Raw genomic sequence first — 16,470 nt, 5'->3', positions numbered from 1 at the left:
ATCTACGGTGGTTTGGACACGCAGCTGTGCGGGCGCGTGCCCCGGCTAAAATATACATCCATATAACGCCATCTTCTTCTTTCTTTTTTTTACTTTTTTTTTTTTTTGTTTTCTATTTTTAAAGAAAAACGAGAACGCGCTGCATTCGTGTAAACGGTACGCCGACCGAGTGTCGAGTACATGCTGCTGACGACGGGAAACATCGGATTCCATTGCCTCCGTGGCCCACTGAGGCTCTAAGGATTGTAAATATGTGCAACATTAGAGATAGATACGTATGTGTAAAGATAATTCGGAAAACGTTCGAATCTTTTCAGAACAAATATTACTTTGCCCTAGTTTGTAGGGTTGCTGTGCCCTAGGACGAGTGATTCTGTGTTCTACAATGTTCTACGACAAACTTTTGAAACCAATCAGAGGCATTTAAGTTTATTGAATTTCGGCAATTTGCTTCTGAGATTGCAGATTGAATTCAAATGGCAAATTCATACTCCGGCGAGACGCGCTCGAGAAATAGTTCCGATCTTCGCCAACGTGGAGCGCGTCGTTCGCTTGACTTTCTCGCAGCAAAAAGTATGCCGGTAGAATACAGGACTAGTCGCGTTTTCGACGGTTTGCCATGCCTCGTTCTCAGGCGTTGAATCGTCGGCATCTCAAAGAGATGTAAAAATAATTCCTGGCTATTTAATAGACGACACGGTGTCTAGTCGTTTGTCTTTGTTCGTCTTTTTTCTGGCCCATCGGTGAAATGACACCTAAAGAATCATTTTCACACCTCGTTATCTTTTCAATTAAATCAGTTTCATGGTCCACGGAAAGCGACGTGAATAACCCTGCGAACCAATCAGCGATCTCCTTCAATCCAGTGATTTTTTCTAGGATTCTAGTTGTTATCTAAACCAGCAAGGTGGATTCAGACCCAATTTTCACAGTTTTCGGACTTGTTTCGGAATGAAATTCGATGTACTCTTTTTTATCCATCTCTTACCCCAGCAGAAAATTAATCAGGTGGACTGATGTCTGATCTGAGCCGGTTGAGGTATCTGTCCGGTTTGCCTGACGCGGCCAGCCGGATCGGGTCATGATTCGGGCCCAATCAGGGATGGTCAGAGCCCGATCAGTCGAGGTTTTGGTACGCCTGCAACCTTTTGCCTGATAGAGTTCGAGCCCGGGCCTGATCAGTCGACGTTAGGGCACGCCTGACGCGTTCTGCCTGATAGAGTTCAGACGCAAGCCTGATCAGTCGACGTTAGGGCATGCCTGTCGCGGTTTGCCTGATAGAGTTCGGACCCGGGCCTGATCAGTCGACGTTAGGGCATGCCTGTCGCGGGTTGCCTGATTTTGTCTCGTGAATATTCTGTTGAGTTTGCGTAAACACCTCCTTTTGGGGATAGGATATACATCAATTTCTCATTCGTTCAATTCCTGTGAAAAATTTCATAGCTAGGTGATTGAAATCAGAAGAATTCATCCTCAAAATAATTGTTTTTCCCACAGGTTATAAACGACGAATTGTTTTATGAAAATTTTCCGGGCACTGAAAATTAATTCCCACGTTGATCGTAATCCTTCTCGAACCGAATGAATTTCACATACCCACGCTCAGATTTACCGAGTCGCGTACACGAAGTGTAAATCCCTAGATTAGCGTCACCCGCGTTTCCATGGTGTTCGTTTTGGGCGGTACGCGAGATGAAAAAGGGTTGCCGAAACGGTAGCATACCGCGTAAAACCACCTCGTGTTTTGCCCCTGTTTGCGAATTTTACCGAGGACCTTAGGGCGTTGCGGCGGACTATAATTAAACTCGAACCGTGTAAAACGCAAGGTAGCGCGTGTTTTGCTCAAAGCTCACGAACTGGTACGTAAAGCAGCACGCACCGTCGAGACTAAAGCTCTTGCCTCCCCGATCCATCATATTCTCTTCGAACGCATGTTGCTCACCTGCTTTCCCAACGTATTACGACTTCCACCTCGCGCTATCGAACCGTTGTGTCGAACGTTCGCTCCGACGCGCGTTACGTCGCGGCTGACGTTGCATCACCGTTTCGATTTCCACGATATCGAATGATCCCACATCTCGGCTATCCACATTGGATGAAAATGCCGAACAAACGGACGTCGAGACTCGTCCAGAACCGGGCGCTCTAGTCGCCTATATGGTGTCGCCAGTGGTCTAGAAAGTGTGATCTATTTCTATTCCCCAAGATTTCGTGAGTCACAAAGATTAGTCGAGAAATTTTAGCTCCAATTTATAAATACGGTAGAAATTCGTCAAGTTCTTTACACCTCGGTAGTCGATACCTTCCATGATTTTCTATCAGACTTTGTTCAACAATTCAATTTCAATTCTTGCATATTCGAAACGATGATAAATACGAAGCCCGTTTTTATTTTTTTGGCGATCAGAAAAACTCTCCTCGGTAAATCCTGAATCAAAAAGTGAACCTGCGATCGTACGCTGCGAAACTATAAACCAATGATCGCGGTGCGTACGTCCTTGTCATTCCTTTCTTCGTCAGTGAAATATAGACACACTCGCCGCGACATTTGCAAGGGTCCGCGTGACGCGCATCGGCAAATCGACGGTGCGGGATGCCTCAAATATTTTCATTACCACCCATCACCCGTAGGGTATTCCCATACTCGAAATCGTCTCACGTGATTGATGAGGTCATTCATTACGAATCATTATTGTTCCATTATGCCGGACTAGACAAACAAAAACAACAAAAAAAAAAAAAAAAAGAAAGAAACTAATTGATGCGATAAAAAAGGTTTTTTCCATTCATAATTCGTGAAAAAAAATCTACGAATTTGTTTCGCAGTTGGAGTAATGAGGAACTCATCGCCGAAAAAAAAAAAAATTGAACTCGCTCGGGACCGACTTGACCCATACTAATGTTAATGCAGCCATGTCATAATGTGTAGTTACGATTCTACTCTACCTGATGAATTATCGGTAATTGCGTCGATTAGGTATTTTAGATATTGAATTCGAGAGACGTTTTAACGATCTGTAGATAAAATAAATCTTTCACAGTTAGTCGCACAGATCGAAAAAAAAAGAACAAGAAAAGAAGAGCGATCGGTACAGAACGCAGGTACGAGGAAGGAAAAGAGAGAAAGAAAATACAATCATTCGCTCTCGAGTCGTTTTGATAATGGCAGAGAAAAAACGAGTTAATCCATTCGTATTGGCTCGGGGAAAGACGGGATCCTGTCGGCGACTCGCTTGCGCCGTTACGCGAGTTAATGGATCTCTTCGCGGTCCGAAACGCCGCGTTGCGGTAGTTGACGAATCTTCACGTAATAGCATAAGTTATACGCGGTTACGACCTACGGAGTTTTCAGGAAGCACCGAATTAAGGCGAGCGGCGCACACGCAATCTCCTAATATTCACGCGACGCTTCCTCATCGCCTCGGTATCTCTCGCGGTTTTATGAAATACATACGCTCGAATCTCCATATTCGTACAACTACTAGGCGGTTATGCAATTTGCATAATTTCCTAAATGACCAATAATGTTACGTTATTTCATCCTTGCCGGGCGTAGGAGTCGGCATTTTTTTTCCTTTTCCTTCTGGTTCGTAACTATTTTACGTCGCGTAGCGACGATTCGGGTTCGTTAAGGTTTGATAAATCTCGTCCACGGTGCGGAGCGGTTAATTTATGAAAAACCGTTTTATTGACGTTAATTAATCCAGTCTCGTTGACGATCCAGATTAATTCAAGGAATAATAATAACAGGCCCTGACTTTCTTGTACTCTCGACGTCGCGCGTGTATACGGGGTGGGTCAATTCTACGGTCGATTTTAAAACGAGACTAAAAATTAATGTCTTCGAAAAATAATGGCGCCCTTTTTTTATTCGCGTATTTATTGAGTTACGTTTTTTTCCGAGCCACAAGGTTTCCTTCGCAACGGATGCATCTGTTTTTTTTTTTTAAAGTGATTTCTCGCTTTTCATTTTGCGCATGCTTCGAGATTCTCCCGGTTCTTCATTCGTTTCGTCACCCCGTAGATTATTTTCGTATACGTGTGACGCGAGCGCGACTATTTGTACGTACGAGATGATACGAGTATAATTAGGGTGTAGTTAAAAGTTGACCCGTGCCTAGGAGATCTAACGCAAGATTATTTCTTAGGCGTGTATACCTATACTTGATTTTGTCGGATGATCTCGCAATTATCCTTCTCATACGTCTACGTTCATTTAATCGTAATTACAATTCTTCGGATCTCTCATTATACCATTTTTACATTGTTAGATCTATGTGTACATCGTACATTGGTGTATACTTATTTCTATACGACTGTCATATTAATCATCCGTGTTTACTTACCCCGTGTTCCCTCGTTGTACGCCGAGGAATTCCGCGATTATATCCAACTGCTATTTTATACGCTAGACAAAAATCTTCACCCGCAAAATAACTGCGGACCCGTATATACATAGGTATACCTATTGCGAACATCACTCGACAGATCTCTGATAAAACGTAAGACACATCGAGCCTTGTAATTTCGAAAATGGCGCTCATTTTGTTTCAATCTGACGAGTAATCCTTTTGGATTTTTTCATCCATCCTTTGAGTTTATAAAAATTATTTCGTAACCTTTGGAACAGACGATTTTTCGGCGATTCTTTCAAATTATTCATCTAATTTTCATGGGAACGATGGGTATCCCGATTAATTGAAGAGAAGCGCCGGAAAAAGGAATTAATAAATGAGATTAGAGGGGGAAATGAACGGAAAGGGTATTAACTCCGTTCGAGTAATAATTTACCCTTCTTTAGACACACGTTATACGCGACGCCTCACGGGAGTGTTTATTTGATTATTATTTTGATTTTAGCTGGGTGGTCTCAATATTTCTGGATTTTTATAATCCTAATAGAGGAGGGAGATAGACGCGAGGACTTCGAACCGTTTTAAATTCCCCTGTAGGGAAACTACCGCTACAGTTAGAGAAAGAGGAAACCCAGGAACCGGAATGTGAGAAATACACACACGCATTTATTGCTGATGCGGTCTGTCTGCCACACCCCCATGAGAGAAACGAGCCCACCTGTAGTGCTTCTCTTACAGGAACCTTATACTAAGCATTTTATATTTCTATTCACATTTTTGGATAACACGATTTTTCGTATCCTTATATTCCTTTCTTTACGAGCCCGGAAAATTCGGGGAGCGGATACTCTGCGAAACGATCATTCTTTGATCCCTGAGAATTATTGTTACGGAGGCGGGAATTCCTTACTTCCGATCGGTACCGATTACCTAAACGGTTTTGTTCCGTACCGAGAGCGAAAACGGGCGTTTTGGTGTTAATGTTCTCGATGTTCCCATACCCACCACTTTCTTTAACAACAACTCGAGTGTTTTCGCAAATAAATTGACTTGAGAAAACGATTCTGGTGATCCAACGAGGTTTCTTTCTTCTGTAAGAGGCATGCTGAGATTAACCATCAGATTCGTTATGGAACTTTTCAAGATATTCCATGCTGGAATTTTTTTTTCAAATCGCTGGTCATTCCCAACCTGTTACCGCTACCTATAAGGTGGAAAAGCGTTTTCGTTCTAATCAGACAATCTAGACCGTTTCTAACAATTAATACGAGAAATACCGGACACAAGATATTTCCAAAAATTATCCAATCAACCGTTCATTGTACTCGCGAACTCCTGCAGAGCGGAATAGCGCACATACAGGGTGTCCAATTATCAGTCCGTACAAAATTAGATTCGAAAAATGTGGTCGGACGATAAAACATCTTCTCAAACAGTTTACCTCCTCTTCGATCGGAGAGCTGTGTGACGGAGAACCGAGTTTTCTTGTATAGGTTTTTTTTTTGTCAATATCCTCAGGTTTTGAATGATAAAAAAAAATTTATGTCGAAGTCGCGTGTCGTCGCGATATTATAAAAATTTCAGAGTTACATAACTTCCGGTTTTTTCGGATTGAAAAGATTCTCCTGAACTTCGTTAGATTCGTTTGAAAACCAGCCACTTTTCTGGAAAGCAAAACTTTCATTCGTACACAGTTTGGACCGTTCCTTTCTCTTTTTTCTTCAACACCGTCGATCATCGTCGCTTCCGAAACCGTCAATCTCTGATACGAAAAAGTAATACTATGCACAAACCTCGTTTCATTCCTCGACCATTTTTTCTTAACACAATTTCAAACGCGACACTCTGTGTATTTCGGTAATGCATGCTTATTTTCTTCATTATTCTCGCTGACGCTGATGTCTCTCGGAAACGGGGAATTAGTTACCTGCACCTATTATCCGGTCCATGTATACCGTATTTTGTACACACAAGTGACCTTGTGAACTAACAAAAAAAAAACAAATAAGGCAACGAAAAAAATTCAAATAGAAAACAAAACCGTCCAATCGGAGATCGTCCACCACCTACTACCTGGGCCACGTGATCGTTAACATCGTTGCGGCGTATAGTGAGCGACTGTGAGCCTCTCTCTTCCTCGTGCTCAATTTTTATAAGTCCTTTTCACTCGGGCACGTGTGCAGGTTGATTCTGTATCATATACGCGCGATATAAGCCCCCAGGGAGAGAGAAACAGCCTTATACATACACACGTACGCAGACACACATGTGTTCGTAGAGGGACTCGTGAGTCTTGAGTGTTTCACCGTAGAGCTAGTAGTATGTCGCGAGAGGTCCGGTAGCGCGGATGCTGTGTCCGATCTCTTACCGGAGGCTCGTCAGCGTGCGGGAGACCGATAAATCGAACCGACGCTATTTCAAATAAAACCGCGCGCGGATCGTACGTCGATCAGGTATCTCAACAGTACTACCGATCCGAAGGAATGAATCTGATATAACTATTTTCATCTTCGATTTGGACAAATTTTGATAGAAGAAAAAAAAAAAAAAAAAACACGACGTTATTTTGCAGAATCGAAAAAGAAAATATTTCATTCGAATGCGATGCGTTGCGAAGGTGAATCGCGTCGATTACCTACCACTCGTCTAGATACCCGACTGTGACAAATTATCTCGTTAATAATATCTGTAACGAAGAGTTTCCTGATCGTTTATACTTCAGTTTATGGTGATTGCAACAGTTTCGATGTAATAACGTCGAAACCTGCAGTTAAAGTAAAGTGCACTTAGAGACAAAAATCGATTGCCACATAATTTTGCTACCTAGGGTATGTCTACAAATATCGGAGTAACGCGTACACACGAAGAAACGAAGGCGAAAGTATTCTCTGTACTCATACCCGACAAGAATTGTAATTGGAATTCAATCTGACGAAGGAAAATAAGAGGGAAAAAGAGAAGAAAAGGAAACTATCCAGCTACTCCTTACTTTTTATCGAAAAAGTTTGCAGCGTTTGTCCGCGGGCAAACTTTGAATCTACTCGACTATCTGTCCGGTGAAATGTTACTTGCTAATGAGTTTTCCAACAAGTGATACTAATTTACTTGGAATTTTAGACGACGGTGAATTCTCTCTCACAAATTAAATAAATCGAGAAAAACTTTGAAATATATAAACTTCATCTTATACTTGTGATGTAACGTATGTAAACCGTGCGTTGTGAAGTGACCATCAAACGCTGCGGAGATGACCCCGTGTTACAGGTAATGGAAAAATAATTGAACGAATAACTGAAAGATTAAAAAAAATTATTTCTACGCTAATCCACAAGGGCTAGAAAACTCAGCGTCGTACATAAATCTATTAATGTTCACGAAAATTTCGTGTTATAAGAATAATTTTTTATCATCAAACATCTTCTTCCTCTTTTTATCAAATGTCGAAAACTAAGTTTCGTCTTCTGAAGTAATAGAGTAACCTCTTTCACCTGAATAACGTGTCATTCTTTCAACTTCACAAATATTCTATCAGGTGAGGTTCGTTTGCACAGAAATTGATCGTCTGCACAGGATTCATCTCTACAATTTTTCTGCCCGGGGATCGTTTGCGCAGACAAACTTCGAGTCAGGTAGGTCTGCACAGAACTATAAGATTGGCGGGATCGTCTGGACGGAATTCGTATTTGTGCACAAAATGGAGAACGGATTCTGCGCAAACGAACATTCGGAGGCACATCTGCACATATGCGTCGAAAACGCTTCTGTGCAAACAAACCTCTGTAGGTTCGTTTTTCGTTTTCGATTTTCAATCCGTTTTCACGTTATACGTGCAGACACAAGTTCTTAAGTTCGTTTGCACAGAATCCGTTTTCGTTGTATATGGGCAAACGTACGCACCTCCGTAGCTTCGTTTGCGCAGAATCCGTTCTCCATTTTGTGCACAAATACGAATTCTGTCCAGACAATCCCGCCAATCTAGTTCTGTGCAGACGTACTTGACTTGAAATTTCGTCCGCGCAAACGATCCCTGCGCACAAAGTTTCTCCAGAGATGAAACCTGTGCAAACGATTTCTGTGCAACCAAACCACTACCGAATATCCCATTATAGTTTGACCTCTGGTTGGAAAATGTTTTCGAATGTGAATGGCGCCAGTATGCGGATGACAGGGCCCCGAATTGTCAGGTGTGGCATTCGGCATAGGTTGTCGCTTGTGCCGTTTGTGCCGTTGTATGGTTATGGTGTATTACTGCGAGCACGTGGATACTTCTAAATCACGCTATACAGTCGTTAAGCAGCGAAGGGTGACCAAGCATTGACCGGCTGTCAATAATTGGATAGATTATTGTCGGACCTCGATCAATATACATACGTATAGCTGTATCTGTATATTCGTAATTACCCATATATGGGGCCAACGGGGTACCTGGTTCTAAATTCTTTCCGAATCGAAATCCAGATTCCAGAATTTTTGTATCGTGTTTGCTGCTGCTTCTGATGTAGTTTAACCCCCTCTTTTCTCTCCTGTCCAGTGAATGACGCCGAACAAGTACAAAATAAAATCCTCATTCAAATTCCAAACTTTCATTTCACAATCCTTTCAACTTCGCCCCTACAGTTGGCAGGATTTTCGAGGTTGAGATAAAAATCTGAAATATTGAAGGAAAAAGATCTTTCACTCTCCGAATAAGCACACGCGTATTGTGCTATATGCACGTTCGTTCTATTATTTAAAAATTATTTCTTGGAACGAGGAAATTACGTGACTCACGTATACCTAGATATAGACTCGTATATCGCTGCTATAATGCAGCTCAGCTGGTGGATTAATATATCATTTCTTTCAAAACGATTCGTATTATAAACGCGTTCTGCGGTATTAAATTCTCACATTTCCACCTCTTCGTATGAACGTGATGATGTATTCGCTATCTATGCATCACTTACGTATATGGGGCATTTCGTGCCAATTCTATCAAGTTCGTGTAACGCAGAAGGTGAAATATGCCACGACCCTACCCAAGGACCAGATAGAAAAAATGGTCCGTATCGCGAACGAAAGTTGTCGTCCGAAGTTTACCGTACACCGTCATATTTGTGAGATTGGTATTTGTAATTAGGGCTGTGGAGTTATACCGTAACTAGGTATAATTGGGTTAATAATCGGACCGCGTCGGGATAAGGGTCGTTTTATACACGCTCGATGTCGTCATCGAGTCAATATTGGAATACTCAGTAGATAAAATTGATTATACCTCGTATCGAAACGACAATTAGGTGCGTGGTCTTTCCGATCTAATTAATTTTATCAACAAATTTCGATGGCCGTATCAATATCTTCCTATAATTATACAATTATAACCATGCATTCGAGGCATCGTGTGTGGAGACGGAAGTGAAAAATATCATTCGGAATATCTCGTTGCGGACTAATTGCAACGGTAATTAACTAATTACTCCGATTCTCGACATCGTTGTCTGGCATATCGGAAATTTATTCGGTCAATAGAAACAATGCAATTGTACCATTGTTACCCAACTTTAGCAGGGTCGAAGCATGAACCACGTGCTTTATTCAACCTGCTAATTGCTTTCCGTCGACACGAAGCCATATTTATTCTACTTGTACTACGTATACCCATGCGTCTGCATATTTTTCTGTGTCTCGGTCACATCGGTGCTTCTTTTTTTTTGGTTTTTTTTTTTCGTTCATATTGGTCGTAGTTTCGTGCAGCGTATCGTAATTGGGTTTGCTTGAAGAGAATTTACATTTCCTAATTTACGCGTCAGCGTACGGTAGGGATCATGTCTCGGATCATGTCTCGGCAAAGTGAACGTCCGTCATTCGTGTAATATAGATATAGTTGTACGTACGTACCTCCCGGTGTTTTACGTAACTCTTACGTGTTTGCTCTGCACAGGAAAGTCCTTGGTGTAAATCACGTATTGTTATGACCGGCGGCGTTGTGTAGGTATGTACTCGAGCGTGTCGAGGCAACTTTCCGCAGAACGGAAATTACGGTAAATTTGAGTAAAATGATCAAGCATGCACAAATAAACTTGTGCGATGTGCGAACATGAGCCCTTGAAAACGTGCACCCGTAACAGGCCAGAGTCCAATCGGTGAAATACTTCACGTTTGATCCCGATATGCAAACGCGGTGGATTTGAATTCAAATTTGAATGATAAATCAATTTTTCGTATGAAAAAAATTCGCTTCTTCGATCACGTCGGATCGAAGTTCAGAACTGTCGATTTCTCGAGCGGTATAAATATTTCGTACGGGATAACGAGGAAGGATCGTATACCGCGTCCTAACGGAGATATGCACGTGCGAATTTCGCATGGAAATTGAAAAGAATCGTTGCAATTCCGGGCGTGCCGCTCCAAGCGCGAAGACCAGAGCCAATCGTGTTATTTAATAATCCGGCTTAAAGCTCACCATCACGGTTTCGCGTTCGCCTGCGGTTTACTGCAGCGGGCATATATGAGTAAGGCGCAAATGTACTTTGAGGCCAAGCCTTCTTTGCGGTCTCGTTAAGACGTTATCATCTGACTTAATTGTGTATACATTCGGTTTCTTACCTTCCGTTGCGATCGCGTGGATAGAAGTACGATTCTGCTTATTGTACGTACGTACAACGAATAATGCACGTACGCCGATTCCAAAGGATCTGACAGCGAATGTGCATTGCGAAAGAAATTCGCGTGTCGTATCGAAATGTATGCGCGAGCAGTACGCGGGAGAAAATCTCTGGCACTGCGTTGTTGATCCCCGCACAGAAGTAACTCCGAAAAGTCCACCTCAAGGACGTTCGACGTTTTACGTAATTCTCGAAAGCAAATTTGGCACAGCCGATATTCGAACAAATTCTGTGCACGCGAATCCTCGTATATCGGCACGAAAAAAAAACAGTCGAGTCGAATTTATCCATCACACGGAATACCCACCCTGTGCGTAACGTGCGCCGACATTGAGTTAGATCGGACAGACTTTTCTGGCGCGTAACAAAAGTGAATAAAAAAGCAGATTTCACCATATATTGTCAACGCACCGCACTTCTCGTTAAGACAACCATGTCACGATCTCATCACTATGGAATCTCATTTGGAAAAAAATGTTTTCACGAACCCTTTGCTCGGCGTATATAGACATACCGTAAGCACACGCTTCTTTATGCACCGAAAGAGTGGGAATAATAAAGGATGAGATAAAGAAATAACAAGGCTGGGCTCAGCTTCTCATTTTTTTTTTTCTTCTAAAGGTATTTATTCAATTGATGTTTGTTTTTCGCTTTACTTTTTCTCCGTCGCTCTAACGTCATTTTTCTCATTTCCCTCGCCGAGAACGAGCCGCGTTAGTAGCGCGTGTATCCTTATACCTGTGACTAACGTTACATTATTCGGCTATAACCTGCCTGCGCATATGATTCGCGTTCGAGGCATTCGAAGTTTGAAATTTATACAAATTTATAGATACCCGTATACATGTGGCTTCGACGCTCACAAAATATAGGTGTGGCTGCTCGCACGTTGTACCTACAGCGCGATATTTCATGCGTTTCATCAATGTCACGTGACACGCGTGAACCGTGAACCGTGAACAGCACGAATCTTACTTCATTGTCAAAAATCAACGGGCCTCGACCATTAATAACCCGAACAACTCGACCCAGCCTTGGTCGCGTCTCAAATTCACCCACGAGCAAACGAAAGGATGCGTCGATACGGGACATTTCACGCTACCTAATCGTCGCTATTCTTCCTTGTTCACGTATCTGAAGAGTTGATTGTACGTAAAAACAAAAAAGCAAAAACGCGGAACGCCCCGATCCAATAGATCACGTGATCGGGAGTGAGAAAAAAATTTCTCAAGGTTCGTATTTAATAATATACGTATATATCTACTTCTAACCGAGGGGATTACATAGGAACTCGACAATTTTATTATCGTGATCTCATATAATTTTGCACGCGATATACACAATACACATCGATATTGACATACGTATACAACACACGGTTCGTATACGTACAGCGTGGGAGATTGATATTTTTGTACGAGCGAAAAAAAAAGCTCGTTGCACGATATATCCTGAGATCGGTGGCCGCGCACCTAATTACGTAGTACCGCGCGCTTTCTGTTTATACGAAATTTTTGTTGCAAATTTTTTTTCTTCGATTTCTTTTTCGTTTCTCATGCGCAGATATTACCGCATCACCGTTACATTCCGTGGTCCGTTACCCCTGCTGCTGTTGCCGCTGTTGCTTCGGGGCCCGGTCCCCGCGGTTCCCGCGTTCGCGATCATCGTTGACCACTACGTGCTGCTCACCTGCTGGCCCAGAGACCTCCTCGTGCCCTCCGCGATTTGCATCCTCTTTCAATAGCGAGTAGTCCAATCACGTATATTCCACTAGGTTTCGTCGCGCGTAACGCGCTGCTCGGATCTCTGGTTTCGCATCGCTTGAACGTCAAATTACAATCGTAACGAAACATTGCTTGCTTGCTCGCTTGCTTGCTCGCTTGCTTGAATAAGTGAAGAAGAGAATACCATGTGGATTTAAATGAACCGGAAAAACCTTACATTATTTTAAACATTCTTTGAGTTGGTCTTCGATTATTTTTTCGTCTTTCCTCTCTGGTATGATAATATCAATTCAAGCGGAGGAGGTGGCAAATCATTCGATAATCGAAAAGCTGCGACATAAAGTTCAAAACAAATAATTGGCCAGCTACTTCACTTGCGGTGAGGGCTGCACATCGGTCGTAACGTCTTATTAGTCGAATCAGAGGTATGAGAAACAGTTGAGGTGGATATGAGTATAACGAAGACTGAATAAATAAGTTTTGTTATCGCGCGGGTTGAAAATTTATTCCCACGCAGGATTATTGAAAATTCAATCTAACTTGATGTGGTGCCGGAGCCTCGTGATTACGCGCGTACGTATGTATCGCGTGTAATTGATGATTACCTATAATTTCACCGTCGCACTATTACACAGCTCCTTCATCCATCCTAGCTGTGTAAACATTACGTTAAATCGCGTGAGTCGGCTTACCGCATAGTTATTTTCACATCAAGATGTATATCCTCCCAGTTACAGATCCCGTCTTTCGTTGATATCGCTATTATTATATGTAGGTATATGGCTCCGTCCACACGAAACTTGCGTACATTACCAAAAAACTCGGAGACGATGTTCCCTCAGTACCTCCGAGTATTTGCATAAAATTTTGGATTGTTCAAAAATTAATACTACCAACTCACGGCGGGCAAAAGTTAGCCCGAAAACGCGGCGATACTCACGGGAACCACGTTTTTTGAAGTCAAGATAGCTTTTGTTAGCAAAACTCACACTCCATTTTGGAAAATTGTAATCCTGACGTTTAAGACCTCTAAGACGAAATCTTGGCCATTTTAAGTGCAAAAATTGGGTGCCACTATTTTTTATTTTGTTTTAACTATAAAAAATAGATCACTCGTTTGAAAATCTGAAGAATTTCCACTTCCCAGTGTGGGAATACGAAGACCCTTTCTTGGAGCAGAATATCCTCGTAGGTTCTGCTCTACAAAACTGGGATATATGTACTATTACAATTTCCAATTTTTTGGTGGTTAATTTGTTTCATCGTTACATTACGTAAGGCAGACGTTGTTATTTGTAATAATCTTATCATCGTTGTGAAAATTGAAGAATCTTCGAGACGTACCGTCTTCTTTATTTTAACGGCCGATGCATCGAATTATATTTATAGTATAAAGTCGCGTGCCCTCTACCTTTTTCAGGAAGTAAAACTATCATTATTTTTATCAGGAAGACGAGCAGCAGCAGTTTCCTGCGGGCCATGTGCGTCTCGAGACCTCTCTATCTAAATATATACATAACTTAGCAGCCCAGCGAGGCCTCTAGTCTGGAACAGAGAGAACGTTGGACAGGCGAACATACATATATAGCCGGCACAAGCACGCGGGCGTCGACATTAGGAAAATTTTAAAAACGAACAATTCTACCGTTCGACGGTGATCGGTTAACATCGATCCGGTTAACCGTGGGCGGAAGATCGAACGATCCAATAACGAGATTGCGTACAAAAATGAAAGGGTGGTTCGGACAGAGGTGTTAAGGACCAGTTCCGGTTAACATGGGCGAGAATATCAAGGCGTAAGTAGCGCTTCATTAGGATCGGTTATTTTCGTCACCCTGGCGCGACGTCAGCTGTCCAAGTCTACGAAAAGGGAACATATTTGAAATATAGAGAGACCCAACCAGCGAACTAAAAGCATAAGTACCACCATAGGGTGGAATGAAAAACGAAAGATTTGCCTTACAACGGTCCTCTTTGACCGACTGAAACGAAATACACCGTCTTGGATCTTTTCGTTTTGCGATAGGGCTAATAAACGAATTGAGGTGCAGAATTTCCGACATTTCCCCCTGATTAATTCTTGGGTTTCTATCTCTTTATTCTTTAACTGTAGACGTCTGCTCGAAAGGAAAAATTTCGAAGCCGTTTATTGGAACAAACGAGAGAAACTTTTTGGTATTTTTCTACGCCGTCCTGTGTATGACATCCAATCAGGAGGAAATTTTACAGGAACGAATCGACGAGTCTAACGTGCAGTTGATTCGGTAGGGAATTATTTTACAACTTCGAGAACTTGTTTCAGGAATAATTGGAGTGTCCGGAATCGGAATGGGTAGAGTGGTGTTAGCTAACGCGCTAAGGAATCCTAATTTTTGTCGTCCTTACAGACCGGCGGAATTTCAATTTTTGTCAACCGACCGTATCCTCTGACTAAACTGGTGAGGAATTTCCGCAGAAAAACCCTCGCCGCCGTAATCTCTTTGATATATCGATATGTCCCGCAACAGATTTGGGAATTGATGGAAAAAACCGAATCACTTTAAAATAAGTCTGACAACCGAAACGTATCATTATCCGATTAATTATCGCGACTTCGGGTAATCCTTATCAGTTACAACGTACGAAAAAATATTTGTTAATCAGTTCGTAGAGTTTTTTTTATGAGTTATCGATTTTGTCCTATTATACATTGGCTGGACTTTACGAAAAAAAAAAAATCATCGGCGACACGTCGAGCTTTGAGTTCGCTGTTGAAATTTTGTTAGAAAAAAAAAAGAATGAATTAAAAATATCTAATTAGAATAATGCGTATAGTACGTGCCCATATTTCATCGTGATACCATTAATTAAAATAGATGTACAGTTATGCCGGAATTAGGTATCTCGAGTTCGATAAACTGTTTGAATGGTATTGGCATTGTACAAATTCAAGAATCCTGCGCCAAATCGACTTGCCCACGTGACCCACACCCGTTTTGAGTTTTTTGGTTCCTGAAATGAAGATTTTATTGGCCTGAAAGCTTTCCTTGTAAAAAAAAACAAACAGATTTAAGTCGAGGTTGTTGACTAGCTACACTCCCTGACCTTGTGTCATTTGACGCGCAGTCTTGACGGAACTGTTCGTTTGATCTTCAAATTGTTCCAGACAGAAAACAAAGGTGATATAGATGATCGAACAATATTTAGGCCGGTCTGTCAAACTTAGGGCTGATTGACCGCAGTCTTTTTGCTATCCTACGCACTCTCCATTAAGATGGGAACATCCATTGTTCAGAAAGCTAGTACGTAATAATTGCAAACCAGTTCGATCGCGATAAGCAAAAAACTATCACCTTCAAATTTATCCTTAGCTTATGGGTATGAATGTGAAAATTAGTTTCACGGGAGTCATTGAGAATCAATCAGAAAATCGAGACGGTAAATTATAATGAATTTTACCAGTATGAGCCGGAGTTTCAGCCCGAGGCCCTAAAAATAGAAATAATCCATCGACGGTGGTGAAATATACGTTCTTTACCGACTCGGGTACGTACGTGTAATTCACTATTATAATCCCGTTACGGAGTCTGACTTTGTCGAAAGATGATTCAATTTTTTTTTTTGGCTCGAAAATCGCGCCGATGGTTTCGCTTATGATTTAAGTGTGATCAATTCGATTTTACGGGTAACCCCGTACGATCGGCGAGATCTTTGAGCGATTTCACCGTTATTATACAATATTCGTACGAATACGATACGTAACTTTTC

At 41.8% G+C, this 16,470-nt stretch overlaps 1 protein-coding gene and 1 long non-coding RNA gene across 6 annotated transcripts in view; one reads left to right on the top strand and one right to left on the bottom strand.

Annotated features, from left to right (window-relative positions):
* The window catches only part of LOC105684814 (protein sickie), a 164,370-nt gene that overhangs the window by 46,084 nt on the left and 101,816 nt on the right, over nucleotides 1-16,470 (top strand). Inside the window, exon 1 of one of the 4 annotated variants that reach the window (XM_048650279.1) lies at nucleotides 6,785-7,619. The exons of the other annotated variants lie outside the window; for them this stretch is intronic. The gene's annotated coding sequence lies outside the window, so the exon portion shown is untranslated. Of the gene's footprint in view, nucleotides 1-6,784; nucleotides 7,620-16,470 lie in introns of those variants that run through there. 4 annotated transcript variants of the gene reach the window in all.
* On the bottom strand, nucleotides 7,555-9,478 carry LOC125499931. Of its 2 annotated transcripts, none has more exons than XR_007276993.1 (3): nucleotides 9,117-9,478; nucleotides 8,781-9,003; nucleotides 7,555-8,677 (listed from the first exon to the last, which is right to left on the bottom strand). It is a non-coding gene; the product is annotated as an uncharacterized LOC125499931 (long non-coding RNA). The 2 variants fall into 2 exon arrangements; XR_007276994.1 differs by having other exon boundaries at nucleotides 9,132-9,478.

Source organism: Athalia rosae, chromosome 2 (assembly GCF_917208135.1).
Source record: "Athalia rosae chromosome 2, iyAthRosa1.1, whole genome shotgun sequence".
In the NCBI taxonomy this organism is placed as follows: domain Eukaryota; kingdom Metazoa; phylum Arthropoda; class Insecta; order Hymenoptera; family Athaliidae; genus Athalia; species Athalia rosae.
Note: the sequence above shows the minus strand (reverse complement) of the source record. Positions and strands in the feature narration are given on the sequence as shown.